At 53.5% G+C, this 14,048-nt stretch overlaps 7 non-coding genes across 7 annotated transcripts; all 7 read right to left on the bottom strand.

Annotated features, from left to right (window-relative positions):
* Positions 1-2,805: 2,805 nt before the first annotated feature.
* Positions 2,806-2,877, bottom strand: TRNAE-CUC (transfer RNA glutamic acid (anticodon CUC)). The gene has a single exon. It is a non-coding gene; the product is annotated as a tRNA-Glu (tRNA).
* A 630-nt stretch (positions 2,878-3,507) lies between these two features.
* On the bottom strand, positions 3,508-3,579 carry TRNAE-UUC (transfer RNA glutamic acid (anticodon UUC)). Its single transcript has one exon. It is a non-coding gene; the product is annotated as a tRNA-Glu (tRNA).
* Positions 3,580-5,733: 2,154 nt separating this feature from the next.
* Positions 5,734-5,805, bottom strand: TRNAE-UUC (transfer RNA glutamic acid (anticodon UUC)). Its single transcript has one exon. It is a non-coding gene; the product is annotated as a tRNA-Glu (tRNA).
* A 2,154-nt stretch (positions 5,806-7,959) lies between these two features.
* Positions 7,960-8,031, bottom strand: TRNAE-UUC (transfer RNA glutamic acid (anticodon UUC)). Its single transcript has one exon. It is a non-coding gene; the product is annotated as a tRNA-Glu (tRNA).
* A 2,154-nt stretch (positions 8,032-10,185) lies between these two features.
* Positions 10,186-10,257, bottom strand: TRNAE-UUC (transfer RNA glutamic acid (anticodon UUC)). Its single transcript has one exon. It is a non-coding gene; the product is annotated as a tRNA-Glu (tRNA).
* Positions 10,258-11,703: 1,446 nt separating this feature from the next.
* TRNAE-CUC (transfer RNA glutamic acid (anticodon CUC)) lies at positions 11,704-11,775 on the bottom strand. Its single transcript has one exon. It is a non-coding gene; the product is annotated as a tRNA-Glu (tRNA).
* A 630-nt stretch (positions 11,776-12,405) lies between these two features.
* TRNAE-UUC (transfer RNA glutamic acid (anticodon UUC)) lies at positions 12,406-12,477 on the bottom strand. Its single transcript has one exon. It is a non-coding gene; the product is annotated as a tRNA-Glu (tRNA).
* Between the last annotated feature and the right edge of the window lie 1,571 nt (positions 12,478-14,048).

The following is a 14,048-nucleotide window of genomic DNA, read 5'->3' on the forward strand; positions in this document are numbered from 1 at the left end:
TGACCCATGTCCCTCACCCTCCATGCTCGAACGGAAGACACGTGTGTCCTGAGGGGAGCGCCAGACAGGCATTTCTCCGGCCAGGCAGACCCCTGCAGCACCCGTTAGGCTCCAAAGCCTGTACATTCCCAAGATGCCACTGGTCACTATGCAAATCAGACAGCCCTGGCCACACCCTCTCCGCCGCTGGGCTCTGCTGCTTTCGGTACGTGCAGCTCAGCTTTTTCTTACCCTGAACCAGACTTCCGTTTCAGCAAAAAGGTGGGTTGCAGTGGGTCCGGGATGCCATTTGGAGACAAAGCCTGCGGCCCTGTCAAAGATGACTTCCTGCCGCACACCATGTGGTCAGAAGCCTACGAAAAGAAGCGCACCTCGGAATACAGAATCTCACTTCCTCAAGAGCCTTGCACAAGAGATTTTCCTCCTGCCGAGGAAACCAACTCAAAGGGAACCTTGCGAAAATCAAATTAGGAGCCAGATTGCGGGATGCTAGGCAAACTGTTTGTCAGAAAAGCAAATTCATTTTGAGAAGCCCTGACCTGCGGGAAGGAAAAGCATTCAAGGGCAGAAGAAGGACTGTTCCCTGACCGGGAATCAAACCCGGGCCGCGGCGGTGAGAGCGCCGAATCCTAACCACTAGACCACCAGGGAACCCAGAGCCATACAGCAAAAGTTCCTACACTGCTCTCCTAGTGACAAAGCTCATGGGGGCTGAAAGCATATTTTATTCTACAGCGAATATGAATCAGAACTTGAAAAAACACTCATGATTCCACCAGACTGTTTGTCACTTCCAAGCACAGGCCATCCCCTCCCCCGTGCTACTGAACCGACGAATTCCTGTACAATCGGGATCCCCGGGAAATCACAAGAGGGACACCTAGTGGCCGCTGATAGCTCAAAGACAGCTGGTACACCTTCTCACACCTACCTCGTTATTCAGCTTGCTGGAAGAATACATTGCGAATGACCGATTCAAGAGTGCAAGGGAGAAGAGTGCTCCAAAGTAGATGTATACATCGCAGCCGGGTTTTCCAGCAATTTACCTTTCTGATGAGCTGGTACTGCACTTTACGCCCACATAGAGCACCTGACTGGGTGGGGGACTGCGTGCGCATGAAGGTGGCTGAGGGCAATGGGAGCAAAGCAACCTGGGACACAGGGGACCCAGCCCCTTTCCTCTGCTTTCGTCTATAGGTCGGGGTGCCTTTTTAAGGACCTTCGATTAAAAAAAGCTGAGCTGCGTGGACAAATTACGCACGTCTACGTCTTAGAGGGATCTTCCCTGACCGGGAATCGAACCCGGGCCGCGGCGGTGAAAGTGCCGAATCCTAGCCACTAGACCACCAGGGAGGAGATGCTCTTGTGAGCCTGCCTTGCTCACTTCCTTATTGTGACTAAGCTAACTCCACTGTATAGATTGCCCATAAAGTACGAGTGGGGAAAAGTTAGGTGTCACACAGTGTGTTTGTCATAAGCAATTACCTTTATCCTCCTGCAAAAGCCTTTTTACTCTGCAATCACCTCTTGCTGGACAGCCTGCGCTGGAGCAGCCAGCATGAAAAGGGAGCTGAGTAAGGCAGGGCCTAGGGTCTCACCAGGGTGGCCGAGTGGTTAAGGCGTTGGACTTAAGATCCAATGGACAGTTGTCCGCATGGGTTCGAGCCCCATCCCTGGTATGGGTTTTCAGCGGGTGTGTAGGAACTTGCAGATGCTTTTTTAAAGCATTTTCCTCTGCCTTCCTCACCCTCCCAGTGCCCTTCCTTAACAGTCCCAATTCACGTCTCAGCTGTGGGGTCTGCTGCTACTCTGCACTTAGCATGGGTGCTTCCCAAAGCAATGCAGTGCCACCTACGCAGAGCCCCTGCTTAGAGAAATACACCTCCTATGTCTTTTCCCACTGAAGGGAGCAGGAGGAAGTACTTGCTTCCTGGGGAACATGGGCCTGCCACTGGAATTTGTTAACCCGCCTCTTGCGGATTTCTCCCCTTTCTTTGATTTACACCTGCAGGCTCTCCCTTGCCATCGGAGCAGGATCTGCTGATGCAGGCCCGGCTGGATCAAATGTGCAAAGGCTTGTCCCCAGGCCTCGGGAAAAAATTGAGCAGAGATTCCCGCCTCCGCCTCCGCCTCCTCTTGCCTTCCGAACGGGCTTCCAAACGGGCAATGCCCTGACGGGTCCCCCACGCCCCATCCTGCCCATGCCCACACCCCTGTATATGAGGGTGACCCATGTCCCTCACCCTCCATGCTCGAACGGAAGACACGTGTGTCCTGAAGGGAGCGCCAGACAGGCATTTCTCCGGCCAGGCAGACCCCTGCAGCACCCGTTAGGCTCCAAAGCCTGTACATTCCCAAGATGCCACTGGTCACTATGCAAATCAGACAGCCCTGGCCACACCCTCTCCGCCGCTGGGCTCTGCTGCTTTCGGTACGTGCAGCTCAGCTTTTTCTTACCCTGAACCAGACTTCCGTTTCAGCAAAAAGGTGGGTTGCAGTGGGTCCGGGATGCCATTTGGAGACAAAGCCTGCGGCCCTGTCAAAGATGACTTCCTGCCGCACACCATGTGGTCAGAAGCCTACGAAAAGAAGCGCACCTCGGAATACAGAATCTCACTTCCTCAAGAGCCTTGCACAAGAGATTTTCCTCCCGCCGAGGAAAGCAACTCAAAGGGAACCTTGCGAAAATCAAATTAGGAGCCAGATTGCGGGATGCTAGGCAAACTGTTTGTCAGAAAAGCAAATTCATTTTGAGAAGCCCTGACCTGCGGGAAGGAAAAGCATTCAAGGGCAGAAGAAGGACTGTTCCCTGACCGGGAATCGAACCCGGGCCGCGGCGGTGAGAGCGCCGAATCCTAACCACTAGACCACCAGGGAACCCAGAGCCATACAGCAAAAGTTCCTACACTGCTCTCCTAGTGACAAAGCTCATGGGGGCTGAAAGCATATTTTATTCTACAGCGAATATGAATCAGAACTTGAAAAAACACTCATGATTCCACCAGACTGTTTGTCACTTCCAAGCACAGGCCATCCCCTCCCCCGTGCTACTGAACCGACGAATTCCTGTACAATCGGGATCCCCGGGAAATCACAAGAGGGACACCTAGTGGCCGCTGATAGCTCAAAGACAGCTGGTACACCTTCTCACACCTACCTCGTTATTCAGCTTGCTGGAAGAATACATTGCGAATGACCGATTCAAGAGTGCAAGGGAGAAGAGTGCTCCAAAGTAGATGTATACATCGCAGCCGGGTTTTCCAGCAATTTACCTTTCTGATGAGCTGGTACTGCACTTTACGCCCACATAGAGCACCTGACTGGGTGGGGGACTGCGTGCGCATGAAGGTGGCTGAGGGCAATGGGAGCAAAGCAACCTGGGACACAGGGGACCCAGCCCCTTTCCTCTGCTTTCGTCTATAGGTCGGGGTGCCTTTTTAAGGACCTTCGATTAAAAAAAGCTGAGCTGCGTGGACAAATTACGCACGTCTACGTCTTAGAGGGATCTTCCCTGACCGGGAATCGAACCCGGGCCGCGGCGGTGAAAGCGCCGAATCCTAGCCACTAGACCACCAGGGAGGAGATGCTCTTGTGAGCCTGCCTTGCTCACTTCCTTATTGTGACTAAGCTAACTCCACTGTATAGATTGCCCATAAAGTACGAGTGGGGAAAAGTTAGGTGTCACACAGTGTGTTTGTCATAAGCAATTACCTTTATCCTCCTGCAAAAGCCTTTTTACTCTGCAATCACCTCTTGCTGGACAGCCTGCGCTGGAGCAGCCAGCATGAAAAGGGAGCTGAGTAAGGCAGGGCCTAGGGTCTCACCAGGGTGGCCGAGTGGTTAAGGCGTTGGACTTAAGATCCAATGGACAGTTGTCCGCATGGGTTCGAGCCCCATCCCTGGAATTGGTTTTCAGCGGGTGTGTAGGAACTTGCAGATGCTTTTTTAAAGCATTTTCCTCTGCCCTCCTCACCCTCCCAGTGCCCTTCCTTAACAGTCCCAATTCACGTCTCAGCTGTGGGGTCTGCTGCTACTCTGCACTTAGCATGGATGCTTCCCAAAGCAATGCAGTGCCACCTACGCAGAGCCCCTGCTTAGAGAAATACACCTCCTATGTCTTTTCCCACTGAAGGGAGCAGGAGGAAGTACTTGCTTCCTGGGGAACATGGGCCTGCCACTGGAATTTGTTAACCCGCCTCTTGCGGATTTCTCCCCTTTCTTTGATTTACACCTGCAGGCTCTCCCTTGCCATCGGAGCAGGATCTGCTGATGCAGGCCCGGCTGGATCAAATGTGCAAAGGCTTGTCCCCAGGCCTCGGGAAAAAATTGAGCAGAGATTCCCGCCTCCGCCTCCGCCTCCTCTTGCCTTCCGAACGGGCTTCCAAACGGGCAATGCCCTGACGGGTCCCCCACGCCCCATCCTGCCCATGCCCACACCCCTGTATATGAGGGTGACCCATGTCCCTCACCCTCCATGCTCGAACGGAAGACACGTGTGTCCTGAGGGGAGCGCCAGACAGGCATTTCTCCGGCCAGGCAGACCCCTGCAGCACCCGTTAGGCTCCAAAGCCTGTACATTCCCAAGATGCCACTGGTCACTATGCAAATCAGACAGCCCTGGCCACACCCTCTCCGCCGCTGGGCTCTGCTGCTTTCGGTACGTGCAGCTCAGCTTTTTCTTACCCTGAACCAGACTTCCGTTTCAGCAAAAAGGTGGGTTGCAGTGGGTCCGGGATGCCATTTGGAGACAAAGCCTGCGGCCCTGTCAAAGATGACTTCCTGCCGCACACCATGTGGTCAGAAGCCTACGAAAAGAAGCGCACCTCGGAATACAGAATCTCACTTCCTCAAGAGCCTTGCACAAGAGATTTTCCTCCCGCCGAGGAAAGCAACTCAAAGGGAACCTTGCGAAAATCAAATTAGGAGCCAGATTGCGGGATGCTAGGCAAACTGTTTGTCAGAAAAGCAAATTCATTTTGAGAAGCCCTGACCTGCGGGAAGGAAAAGCATTCAAGGGCAGAAGAAGGACTGTTCCCTGACCGGGAATCGAACCCGGGCCGCAGCGGTGAGAGCGCCGAATCCTAACCACTAGACCACCAGGGAACCCAGAGCCATACAGCAAAAGTTCCTACACTGCTCTCCTAGTGACAAAGCTCATGGGGGCTGAAAGCATATTTTATTCTACAGCGAATATGAATCAGAACTTGAAAAAACACTCATGATTCCACCAGACTGTTTGTCACTTCCAAGCACAGGCCATCCCCTCCCCCGTGCTACTGAACCGACGAATTCCTGTACAATCGGGATCCCCGGGAAATCACAAGAGGGACACCTAGTGGCCGCTGATAGCTCAAAGACAGCTGGTACACCTTCTCACACCTACCTCGTTATTCAGCTTGCTGGAAGAATACATTGCGAATGACCGATTCAAGAGTGCAAGGGAGAAGAGTGCTCCAAAGTAGATGTATACATCGCAGCCGGGTTTTCCAGCAATTTACCTTTCTGATGAGCTGGTACTGCACTTTACGCCCACATAGAGCACCTGACTGGGTGGGGGACTGCGTGCGCATGAAGGTGGCTGAGGGCAATGGGAGCAAAGCAACCTGGGACACAGGGGACCCAGCCCCTTTCCTCTGCTTTCGTCTATAGGTCGGGGTGCCTTTTTAAGGACCTTCGATTAAAAAAAGCTGAGCTGCGTGGACAAATTACGCACGTCTACGTCTTAGAGGGATCTTCCCTGACCGGGAATCGAACCCGGGCCGCGGCGGTGAAAGCGCCGAATCCTAGCCACTAGACCACCAGGGAGGAGATGCTCTTGTGAGCCTGCCTTGCTCACTTCCTTATTGTGACTAAGCTAACTCCACTGTATAGATTGCCCATAAAGTACGAGTGGGGAAAAGTTAGGTGTCACACAGTGTGTTTGTCATAAGCAATTACCTTTATCCTCCTGCAAAAGCCTTTTTACTCTGCAATCACCTCTTGCTGGACAGCCTGCGCTGGAGCAGCCAGCATGAAAAGGGAGCTGAGTAAGGCAGGGCCTAGGGTCTCACCAGGGTGGCCGAGTGGTTAAGGCGTTGGACTTAAGATCCAATGGACAGTTGTCCGCATGGGTTCGAGCCCCATCCCTGGTATGGGTTTTCAGCGGGTGTGTAGGAACTTGCAGATGCTTTTTTAAAGCATTTTCCTCTGCCCTCCTCACCCTCCCAGTGCCCTTCCTTAACAGTCCCAATTCACGTCTCAGCTGTGGGGTCTGCTGCTACTCTGCACTTAGCATGGATGCTTCCCAAAGCAATGCAGTGCCACCTACGCAGAGCCCCTGCTTAGAGAAATACACCTCCTATGTCTTTTCCCACTGAAGGGAGCAGGAGGAAGTACTTGCTTCCTGGGGAACATGGGCCTGCCACTGGAATTTGTTAACCCGCCTCTTGCGGATTTCTCCCCTTTCTTTGATTTACACCTGCAGGCTCTCCCTTGCCATCGGAGCAGGATCTGCTGATGCAGGCCCGGCTGGATCAAATGTGCAAAGGCTTGTCCCCAGGCCTCGGGAAAAAATTGAGCAGAGATTCCCGCCTCCGCCTCCGCCTCCTCTTGCCTTCCGAACGGGCTTCCAAACGGGCAATGCCCTGACGGGTCCCCCACGCCCCATCCTGCCCATGCCCACACCCCTGTATATGAGGGTGACCCATGTCCCTCACCCTCCATGCTCGAACGGAAGACACGTGTGTCCTGAGGGGAGCGCCAGACAGGCATTTCTCCGGCCAGGCAGACCCCTGCAGCACCCGTTAGGCTCCAAAGCCTGTACATTCCCAAGATGCCACTGGTCACTATGCAAATCAGACAGCCCTGGCCACACCCTCTCCGCCGCTGGGCTCTGCTGCTTTCGGTACGTGCAGCTCAGCTTTTTCTTACCCTGAACCAGACTTCCGTTTCAGCAAAAAGGTGGGTTGCAGTGGGTCCGGGATGCCATTTGGAGACAAAGCCTGCGGCCCTGTCAAAGATGACTTCCTGCCGCACACCATGTGGTCAGAAGCCTACGAAAAGAAGCGCACCTCGGAATACAGAATCTCACTTCCTCAAGAGCCTTGCACAAGAGATTTTCCTCCCGCCGAGGAAAGCAACTCAAAGGGAACCTTGCGAAAATCAAATTAGGAGCCAGATTGCGGGATGCTAGGCAAACTGTTTGTCAGAAAAGCAAATTCATTTTGAGAAGCCCTGACCTGCGGGAAGGAAAAGCATTCAAGGGCAGAAGAAGGACTGTTTCCTGACCGGGAATCGAACCCGGGCCACCGCGGTGAGAGCGCCGAATCCTAACCACTAGACCACCAGGGAACCCAGAGCCATACAGCAAAAGTTCCTACACTGCTCTCCTAGTGACAAAGCTCATGGGGGCTGAAAGCATATTTTATTCTACAGCGAATATGAATCAGAACTTGAAAAAACACTCATGATTCCACCAGACTGTTTGTCACTTCCCAGCACAGGCCATCCCCTCCCCCGTGCTACTGAACCGACGAATTCCTGTACAATCGGGATCCCCGGGAAATCACAAGAGGGACACCTAGTGGCCGCTGATAGCTCAAAGACAGCTGGTACACCTTCTCACACCTACCTCGTTATTCAGCTTGCTGGAAGAATACATTGCGAATGACCGATTCAAGAGTGCAAGGGAGAAGAGTGCTCCAAAGTAGATGTATACATCGCAGCCGGGTTTTCCAGCAATTTACCTTTCTGATGAGCTGGTACTGCACTTTACGCCCACATAGAGCACCTGACTGGGTGGGGGACTGCGTGCGCATGAAGGTGGCTGAGGGCAATGGGAGCAAAGCAACCTGGGACACAGGGGACCCAGCCCCTTTCCTCTGCTTTCGTCTATAGGTCGGGGTGCCTTTTTAAGGACCTTCGATTAAAAAAAGCTTAGCTGCGTGGACAAATTACGCACGTCTACGTCTTAGAGGGATCTTCCCTGACCGGGAATCGAACCCGGGCCGCGGCGGTGAAAGCGCCGAATCCTAGCCACTAGACCACCAGGGAGGAGATGCTCTTGTGAGCCTGCCTTGCTCACTTCCTTATTGTGACTAAGCTAACTCCACTGTATAGATTGCCCATAAAGTACGAGTGGGGAAAAGTTAGGTGTCACACAGTGTGTTTGTCATAAGCAATTACCTTTATCCTCCTGCAAAAGCCTTTTTACTCTGCAATCACCTCTTGCTGGACAGCCTGCGCTGGAGCAGCCAGCATGAAAAGGGAGCTGAGTAAGGCAGGGCCTAGGGTCTCACCAGGGTGGCCGAGTGGTTAAGGCGTTGGACTTAAGATCCAATGGACAGTTGTCCGCATGGGTTCGAGCCCCATCCCTGGTATGGGTTTTCAGCGGGTGTGTAGGAACTTGCAGATGCTTTTTTAAAGCATTTTCCTCTGCCTTCCTCACCCTCCCAGTGCCCTTCCTTAACAGTCCCAATTCACGTCTCAGCTGTGGGGTCTGCTGCTACTCTGCACTTAGCATGGATGCTTCCCAAAGCAATGCAGTGCCACCTACGCAGAGCCCCTGCTTAGAGAAATACACCTCCTATGTCTTTTCCCACTGAAGGGAGCAGGAGGAAGTACTTGCTTCCTGGGGAACATGGGCCTGCCACTGGAATTTGTTAACCCGCCTCTTGCGGATTTCTCCCCTTTCTTTGATTTACACCTGCAGGCTCTCCCTTGCCATCGGAGCAGGATCTGCTGATGCAGGCCCGGCTGGATCAAATGTGCAAAGGCTTGTCCCCAGGCCTCGGGAAAAAATTGAGCAGAGATTCCCGCCTCCGCCTCCGCCTCCTCTTGCCTTCCGAACGGGCTTCCAAACGGGCAATGCCCTGACGGGTCCCCCACGCCCCATCCTGCCCATGCCCACACCCCTGTATATGAGGGTGACCCATGTCCCTCACCCTCCATGCTCGAACGGAAGACACGTGTGTCCTGAGGGGAGCGCCAGACAGGCATTTCTCCGGCCAGGCAGACCCCTGCAGCACCCGTTAGGCTCCAAAGCCTGTACATTCCCAAGATGCCACTGGTCACTATGCAAATCAGACAGCCCTGGCCACACCCTCTCCGCCGCTGGGCTCTGCTGCTTTCGGTACGTGCAGCTCAGCTTTTTCTTACCCTGAACCAGACTTCCGTTTCAGCAAAAAGGTGGGTTGCAGTGGGTCCGGGATGCCATTTGGAGACAAAGCCTGCGGCCCTGTCAAAGATGACTTCCTGCCGCACACCATGTGGTCAGAAGCCTACGAAAAGAAGCGCACCTCGGAATACAGAATCTCACTTCCTCAAGAGCCTTGCACAAGAGATTTTCCTCCCGCCGAGGAAAGCAACTCAAAGGGAACCTTGCGAAAATCAAATTAGGAGCCAGATTGCGGGATGCTAGGCAAACTGTTTGTCAGAAAAGCAAATTCATTTTGAGAAGCCCTGACCTGCGGGAAGGAAAAGCATTCAAGGGCAGAAGAAGGACTGTTCCCTGACCGGGAATCGAACCCGGGCCGTGGCGGTGAGAGCGCCGAATCCTAACCACTAGACCACCAGGGAACCCACAGCCATACAGCAAAAGTTCCTACACTGCTCTCCTAGTGACAAAGCTCATGGGGGCTGAAAGCATATTTTATTCTACAGCGAATATGAATCAGAACTTGAAAAAACACTCATGATTCCACCAGACTGTTTGTCACTTCCAAGCACAGGCCATCCCCTCCCCCGTGCTACTGAACCGACGAATTCCTGTACAATCGGGATCCCCGGGAAATCACAAGAGGGACACCTAGTGGCCGCTGATAGCTCAAAGACAGCTGGTACACCTTCTCACACCTACCTCGTTATTCAGCTTGCTGGAAGAATACATTGCGAATGACCGATTCAAGAGTGCAAGGGAGAAGAGTGCTCCAAAGTAGATGTATACATCGCAGCCGGGTTTTCCAGCAATTTACCTTTCTGATGAGCTGGTACTGCACTTTACGCCCACATAGAGCACCTGACTGGGTGGGGGACTGCGTGCGCATGAAGGTGGCTGAGGGCAATGGGAGCAAAGCAACCTGGGACACAGGGGACCCAGCCCCTTTCCTCTGCTTTCGTCTATAGGTCGGGGTGCCTTTTTAAGGACCTTCGATTAAAAAAAGCTGAGCTGCGTGGACAAATTACGCACGTCTACGTCTTAGAGGGATCTTCCCTGACCGGGAATCGAACCCGGGCCGCGGCGGTGAAAGCGCCGAATCCTAGCCACTAGACCACCAGGGAGGAGATGCTCTTGTGAGCCTGCCTTGCTCACTTCCTTATTGTGACTAAGCTAACTCCACTGTATAGATTGCCCATAAAGTACGAGTGGGGAAAAGTTAGGTGTCACACAGTGTGTTTGTCATAAGCAATTACCTTTATCCTCCTGCAAAAGCCTTTTTACTCTGCAATCACCTCTTGCTGGACAGCCTGCGCTGGAGCAGCCAGCATGAAAAGGGAGCTGAGTAAGGCAGGGCCTAGGGTCTCACCAGGGTGGCCGAGTGGTTAAGGCGTTGGACTTAAGATCCAATGGACAGTTGTCCGCATGGGTTCGAGCCCCATCCCTGGTATGGGTTTTCAGCGGGTGTGTAGGAACTTGCAGATGCTTTTTTAAAGCATTTTCCTCTGCCCTCCTCACCCTCCCAGTGCCCTTCCTTAACAGTCCCAATTCACGTCTCAGCTGTGGGGTCTGCTGCTACTCTGCACTTAGCATGGATGCTTCCCAAAGCAATGCAGTGCCACCTACGCAGAGCCCCTGCTTAGAGAAATACACCTCCTATGTCTTTTCCCACTGAAGGGAGCAGGAGGAAGTACTTGCTTCCTGGGGAACATGGGCCTGCCACTGGAATTTGTTAACCCGCCTCTTGCGGATTTCTCCCCTTTCTTTGATTTACACTTGCAGGCTCTCCCTTGCCATCGGAGCAGGATCTGCTGATGCAGGCCCGGCTGGATCAAATGTGCAAAGGCTTGTCCCCAGGCCTCGGGAAAAAATTGAGCAGAGATTCCCGCCTCCGCCTCCTCTTGCCTTCCGAACGGGCTTCCAAACGGGCAATGCCCTGACGGGTCCCCCACGCCCCATCCTGCCCATGCCCACACCCCTGTATATGAGGGTGACCCATGTCCCTCACCCTCCATGCTCGAACGGAAGACACGTGTGTCCTGAGGGGAGCGCCAGACAGGCATTTCTCCGGCCAGGCAGACCCCTGCAGCACCCGTTAGGCTCCAAAGCCTGTACATTCCCAAGATGCCACTGGTCACTATGCAAATCAGACAGCCCTGGCCACACCCTCTCCGCCGCTGGGCTCTGCTGCTTTCGGTACGTGCAGCTCAGCTTTTTCTTACCCTGAACCAGACTTCCGTTTCAGCAAAAAGGTGGGTTGCAGTGGGTCCGGGATGCCATTTGGAGACAAAGCCTGCGGCCCTGTCAAAGATGACTTCCTGCCGCACACCATGTGGTCAGAAGCCTACGAAAAGAAGCGCACCTCGGAATACAGAATCTCACTTCCTCAAGAGCCTTGCACAAGAGATTTTCCTCCCGCCGAGGAAAGCAACTCAAAGGGAACCTTGCGAAAATCAAATTAGGAGCCAGATTGCGGGATGCTAGGCAAACTGTTTGTCAGAAAAGCAAATTCATTTTGAGAAGCCCTGACCTGCGGGAAGGAAAAGCATTCAAGGGCAGAAGAAGGACTGTTTCCTGACCGGGAATCGAACCCGGGCCACGGCGGTGAGAGCGCCGAATCCTAACCACTAGACCACCAGGGAACCCAGAGCCATACAGCAAAAGTTCCTACACTGCTCTCCTAGTGACAAAGCTCATGGGGGCTGAAAGCATATTTTATTCTACAGCGAATATGAATCAGAACTTGAAAAAACACTCATGATTCCACCAGACTGTTTGTCACTTCCCAGCACAGGCCATCCCCTCCCCCGTGCTACTGAACCGACGAATTCCTGTACAATCGGGATCCCCGGGAAATCACAAGAGGGACACCTAGTGGCCGCTGATAGCTCAAAGACAGCTGGTACACCTTCTCACACCTACCTCGTTATTCAGCTTGCTGGAAGAATACATTGCGAATGACCGATTCAAGAGTGCAAGGGAGAAGAGTGCTCCAAAGTAGATGTATACATCGCAGCCGGGTTTTCCAGCAATTTACCTTTCTGATGAGCTGGTACTGCACTTTACGCCCACATAGAGCACCTGACTGGGTGGGGGACTGCGTGCGCATGAAGGTGGCTGAGGGCAATGGGAGCAAAGCAACCTGGGACACAGGGGACCCAGCCCCTTTCCTCTGCTTTCGTCTATAGGTCGGGGTGCCTTTTTAAGGACCTTCGATTAAAAAAAGCTTAGCTGCGTGGACAAATTACGCACGTCTACGTCTTAGAGGGATCTTCCCTGACCGGGAATCGAACCCGGGCCGCGGCGGTGAAAGCGCCGAATCCTAGCCACTAGACCACCAGGGAGGAGATGCTCTTGTGAGCCTGCCTTGCTCACTTCCTTATTGTGACTAAGCTAACTCCACTGTATAGATTGCCCATAAAGTACGAGTGGGGAAAAGTTAGGTGTCACACAGTGTGTTTGTCATAAGCAATTACCTTTATCCTCCTGCAAAAGCCTTTTTACTCTGCAATCACCTCTTGCTGGACAGCCTGCGCTGGAGCAGCCAGCATGAAAAGGGAGCTGAGTAAGGCAGGGCCTAGGGTCTCACCAGGGTGGCCGAGTGGTTAAGGCGTTGGACTTAAGATCCAATGGACAGTTGTCCGCATGGGTTCGAGCCCCATCCCTGGTATGGGTTTTCAGCGGGTGTGTAGGAACTTGCAGATGCTTTTTTAAAGCATTTTCCTCTGCCTTCCTCACCCTCCCAGTGCCCTTCCTTAACAGTCCCAATTCACGTCTCAGCTGTGGGGTCTGCTGCTACTCTGCACTTAGCATGGATGCTTCCCAAAGCAATGCAGTGCCACCTACGCAGAGCCCCTGCTTAGAGAAATACACCTCCTATGTCTTTTCCCACTGAAGGGAGCAGGAGGAAGTACTTGCTTCCTGGGGAACATGGGCCTGCCACTGGAATTTGTTAACCCGCCTCTTGCGGATTTCTCCCCTTTCTTTGATTTACACCTGCAGGCTCTCCCTTGCCATCGGAGCAGGATCTGCTGATGCAGGCCCGGCAGGATCAAATGTGCAAAGGCTTGTCCCCAGGCCTCGGGAAAAAATTGAGCAGAGATTCCCGCCTCCGCCTCCGCCTCCGCCTCCTCTTGCCTTCCGAACGGGCTTCCAAACGGGCAATGCCCTGACGGGTCCCCCACGCCCCATCCTGCCCATGCCCACACCCCTGTATATGAGGGTGACCCATGTCCCTCACCCTCCATGCTCGAACGGAAGACACGTGTGTCCTGAGGGGAGCGCCAGACAGGCATTTCTCCGGCCAGGCAGACCCCTGCAGCACCCGTTAGGCTCCAAAGCCTGTACATTCCCAAGATGCCACTGGTCACTATGCAAATCAGACAGCCCTGGCCACACCCTCTCCGCCGCTGGGCTCTGCTGCTTTCGGTACGTGCAGCTCAGCTTTTTCTTACCCTGAACCAGACTTCCGTTTCAGCAAAAAGGTGGGTTGCAGTGGGTCCGGGATGCCATTTGGAGACAAAGCCTGCGGCCCTGTCAAAGATGACTTCCTGCCGCACACCATGTGGTCAGAAGCCTACGAAAAGAAGCGCACCTCGGAATACAGAATCTCACTTCCTCAAGAGCCTTGCACAAGAGATTTTCCTCCCGCCGAGGAAACCAACTCAAAGGGAACCTTGCGAAAATCAAATTAGGAGCCAGATTGCGGGATGCTAGGCAAACTGTTTGTCAGAAAAGCAAATTCATTTTGAGAAGCCCTGACCTGCGGGAAGGAAAAGCATTCAAGGGCAGAAGAAGGACTGTTCCCTGACCGGGAATCAAACCCGGGCCGCGGCGGTGAGAGCGCCGAATCCTAACCACTAGACCACCAGGGAACCCAGAGCCATACAGCAAAAGTTCCTACACTGCTCTCCTA

This window comes from Triturus cristatus, chromosome 5_2 (genome assembly GCF_964204655.1).
Source record: "Triturus cristatus chromosome 5_2, aTriCri1.1, whole genome shotgun sequence".
NCBI classification, from domain to species: Eukaryota; Metazoa; Chordata; class Amphibia; order Caudata; family Salamandridae; genus Triturus; species Triturus cristatus.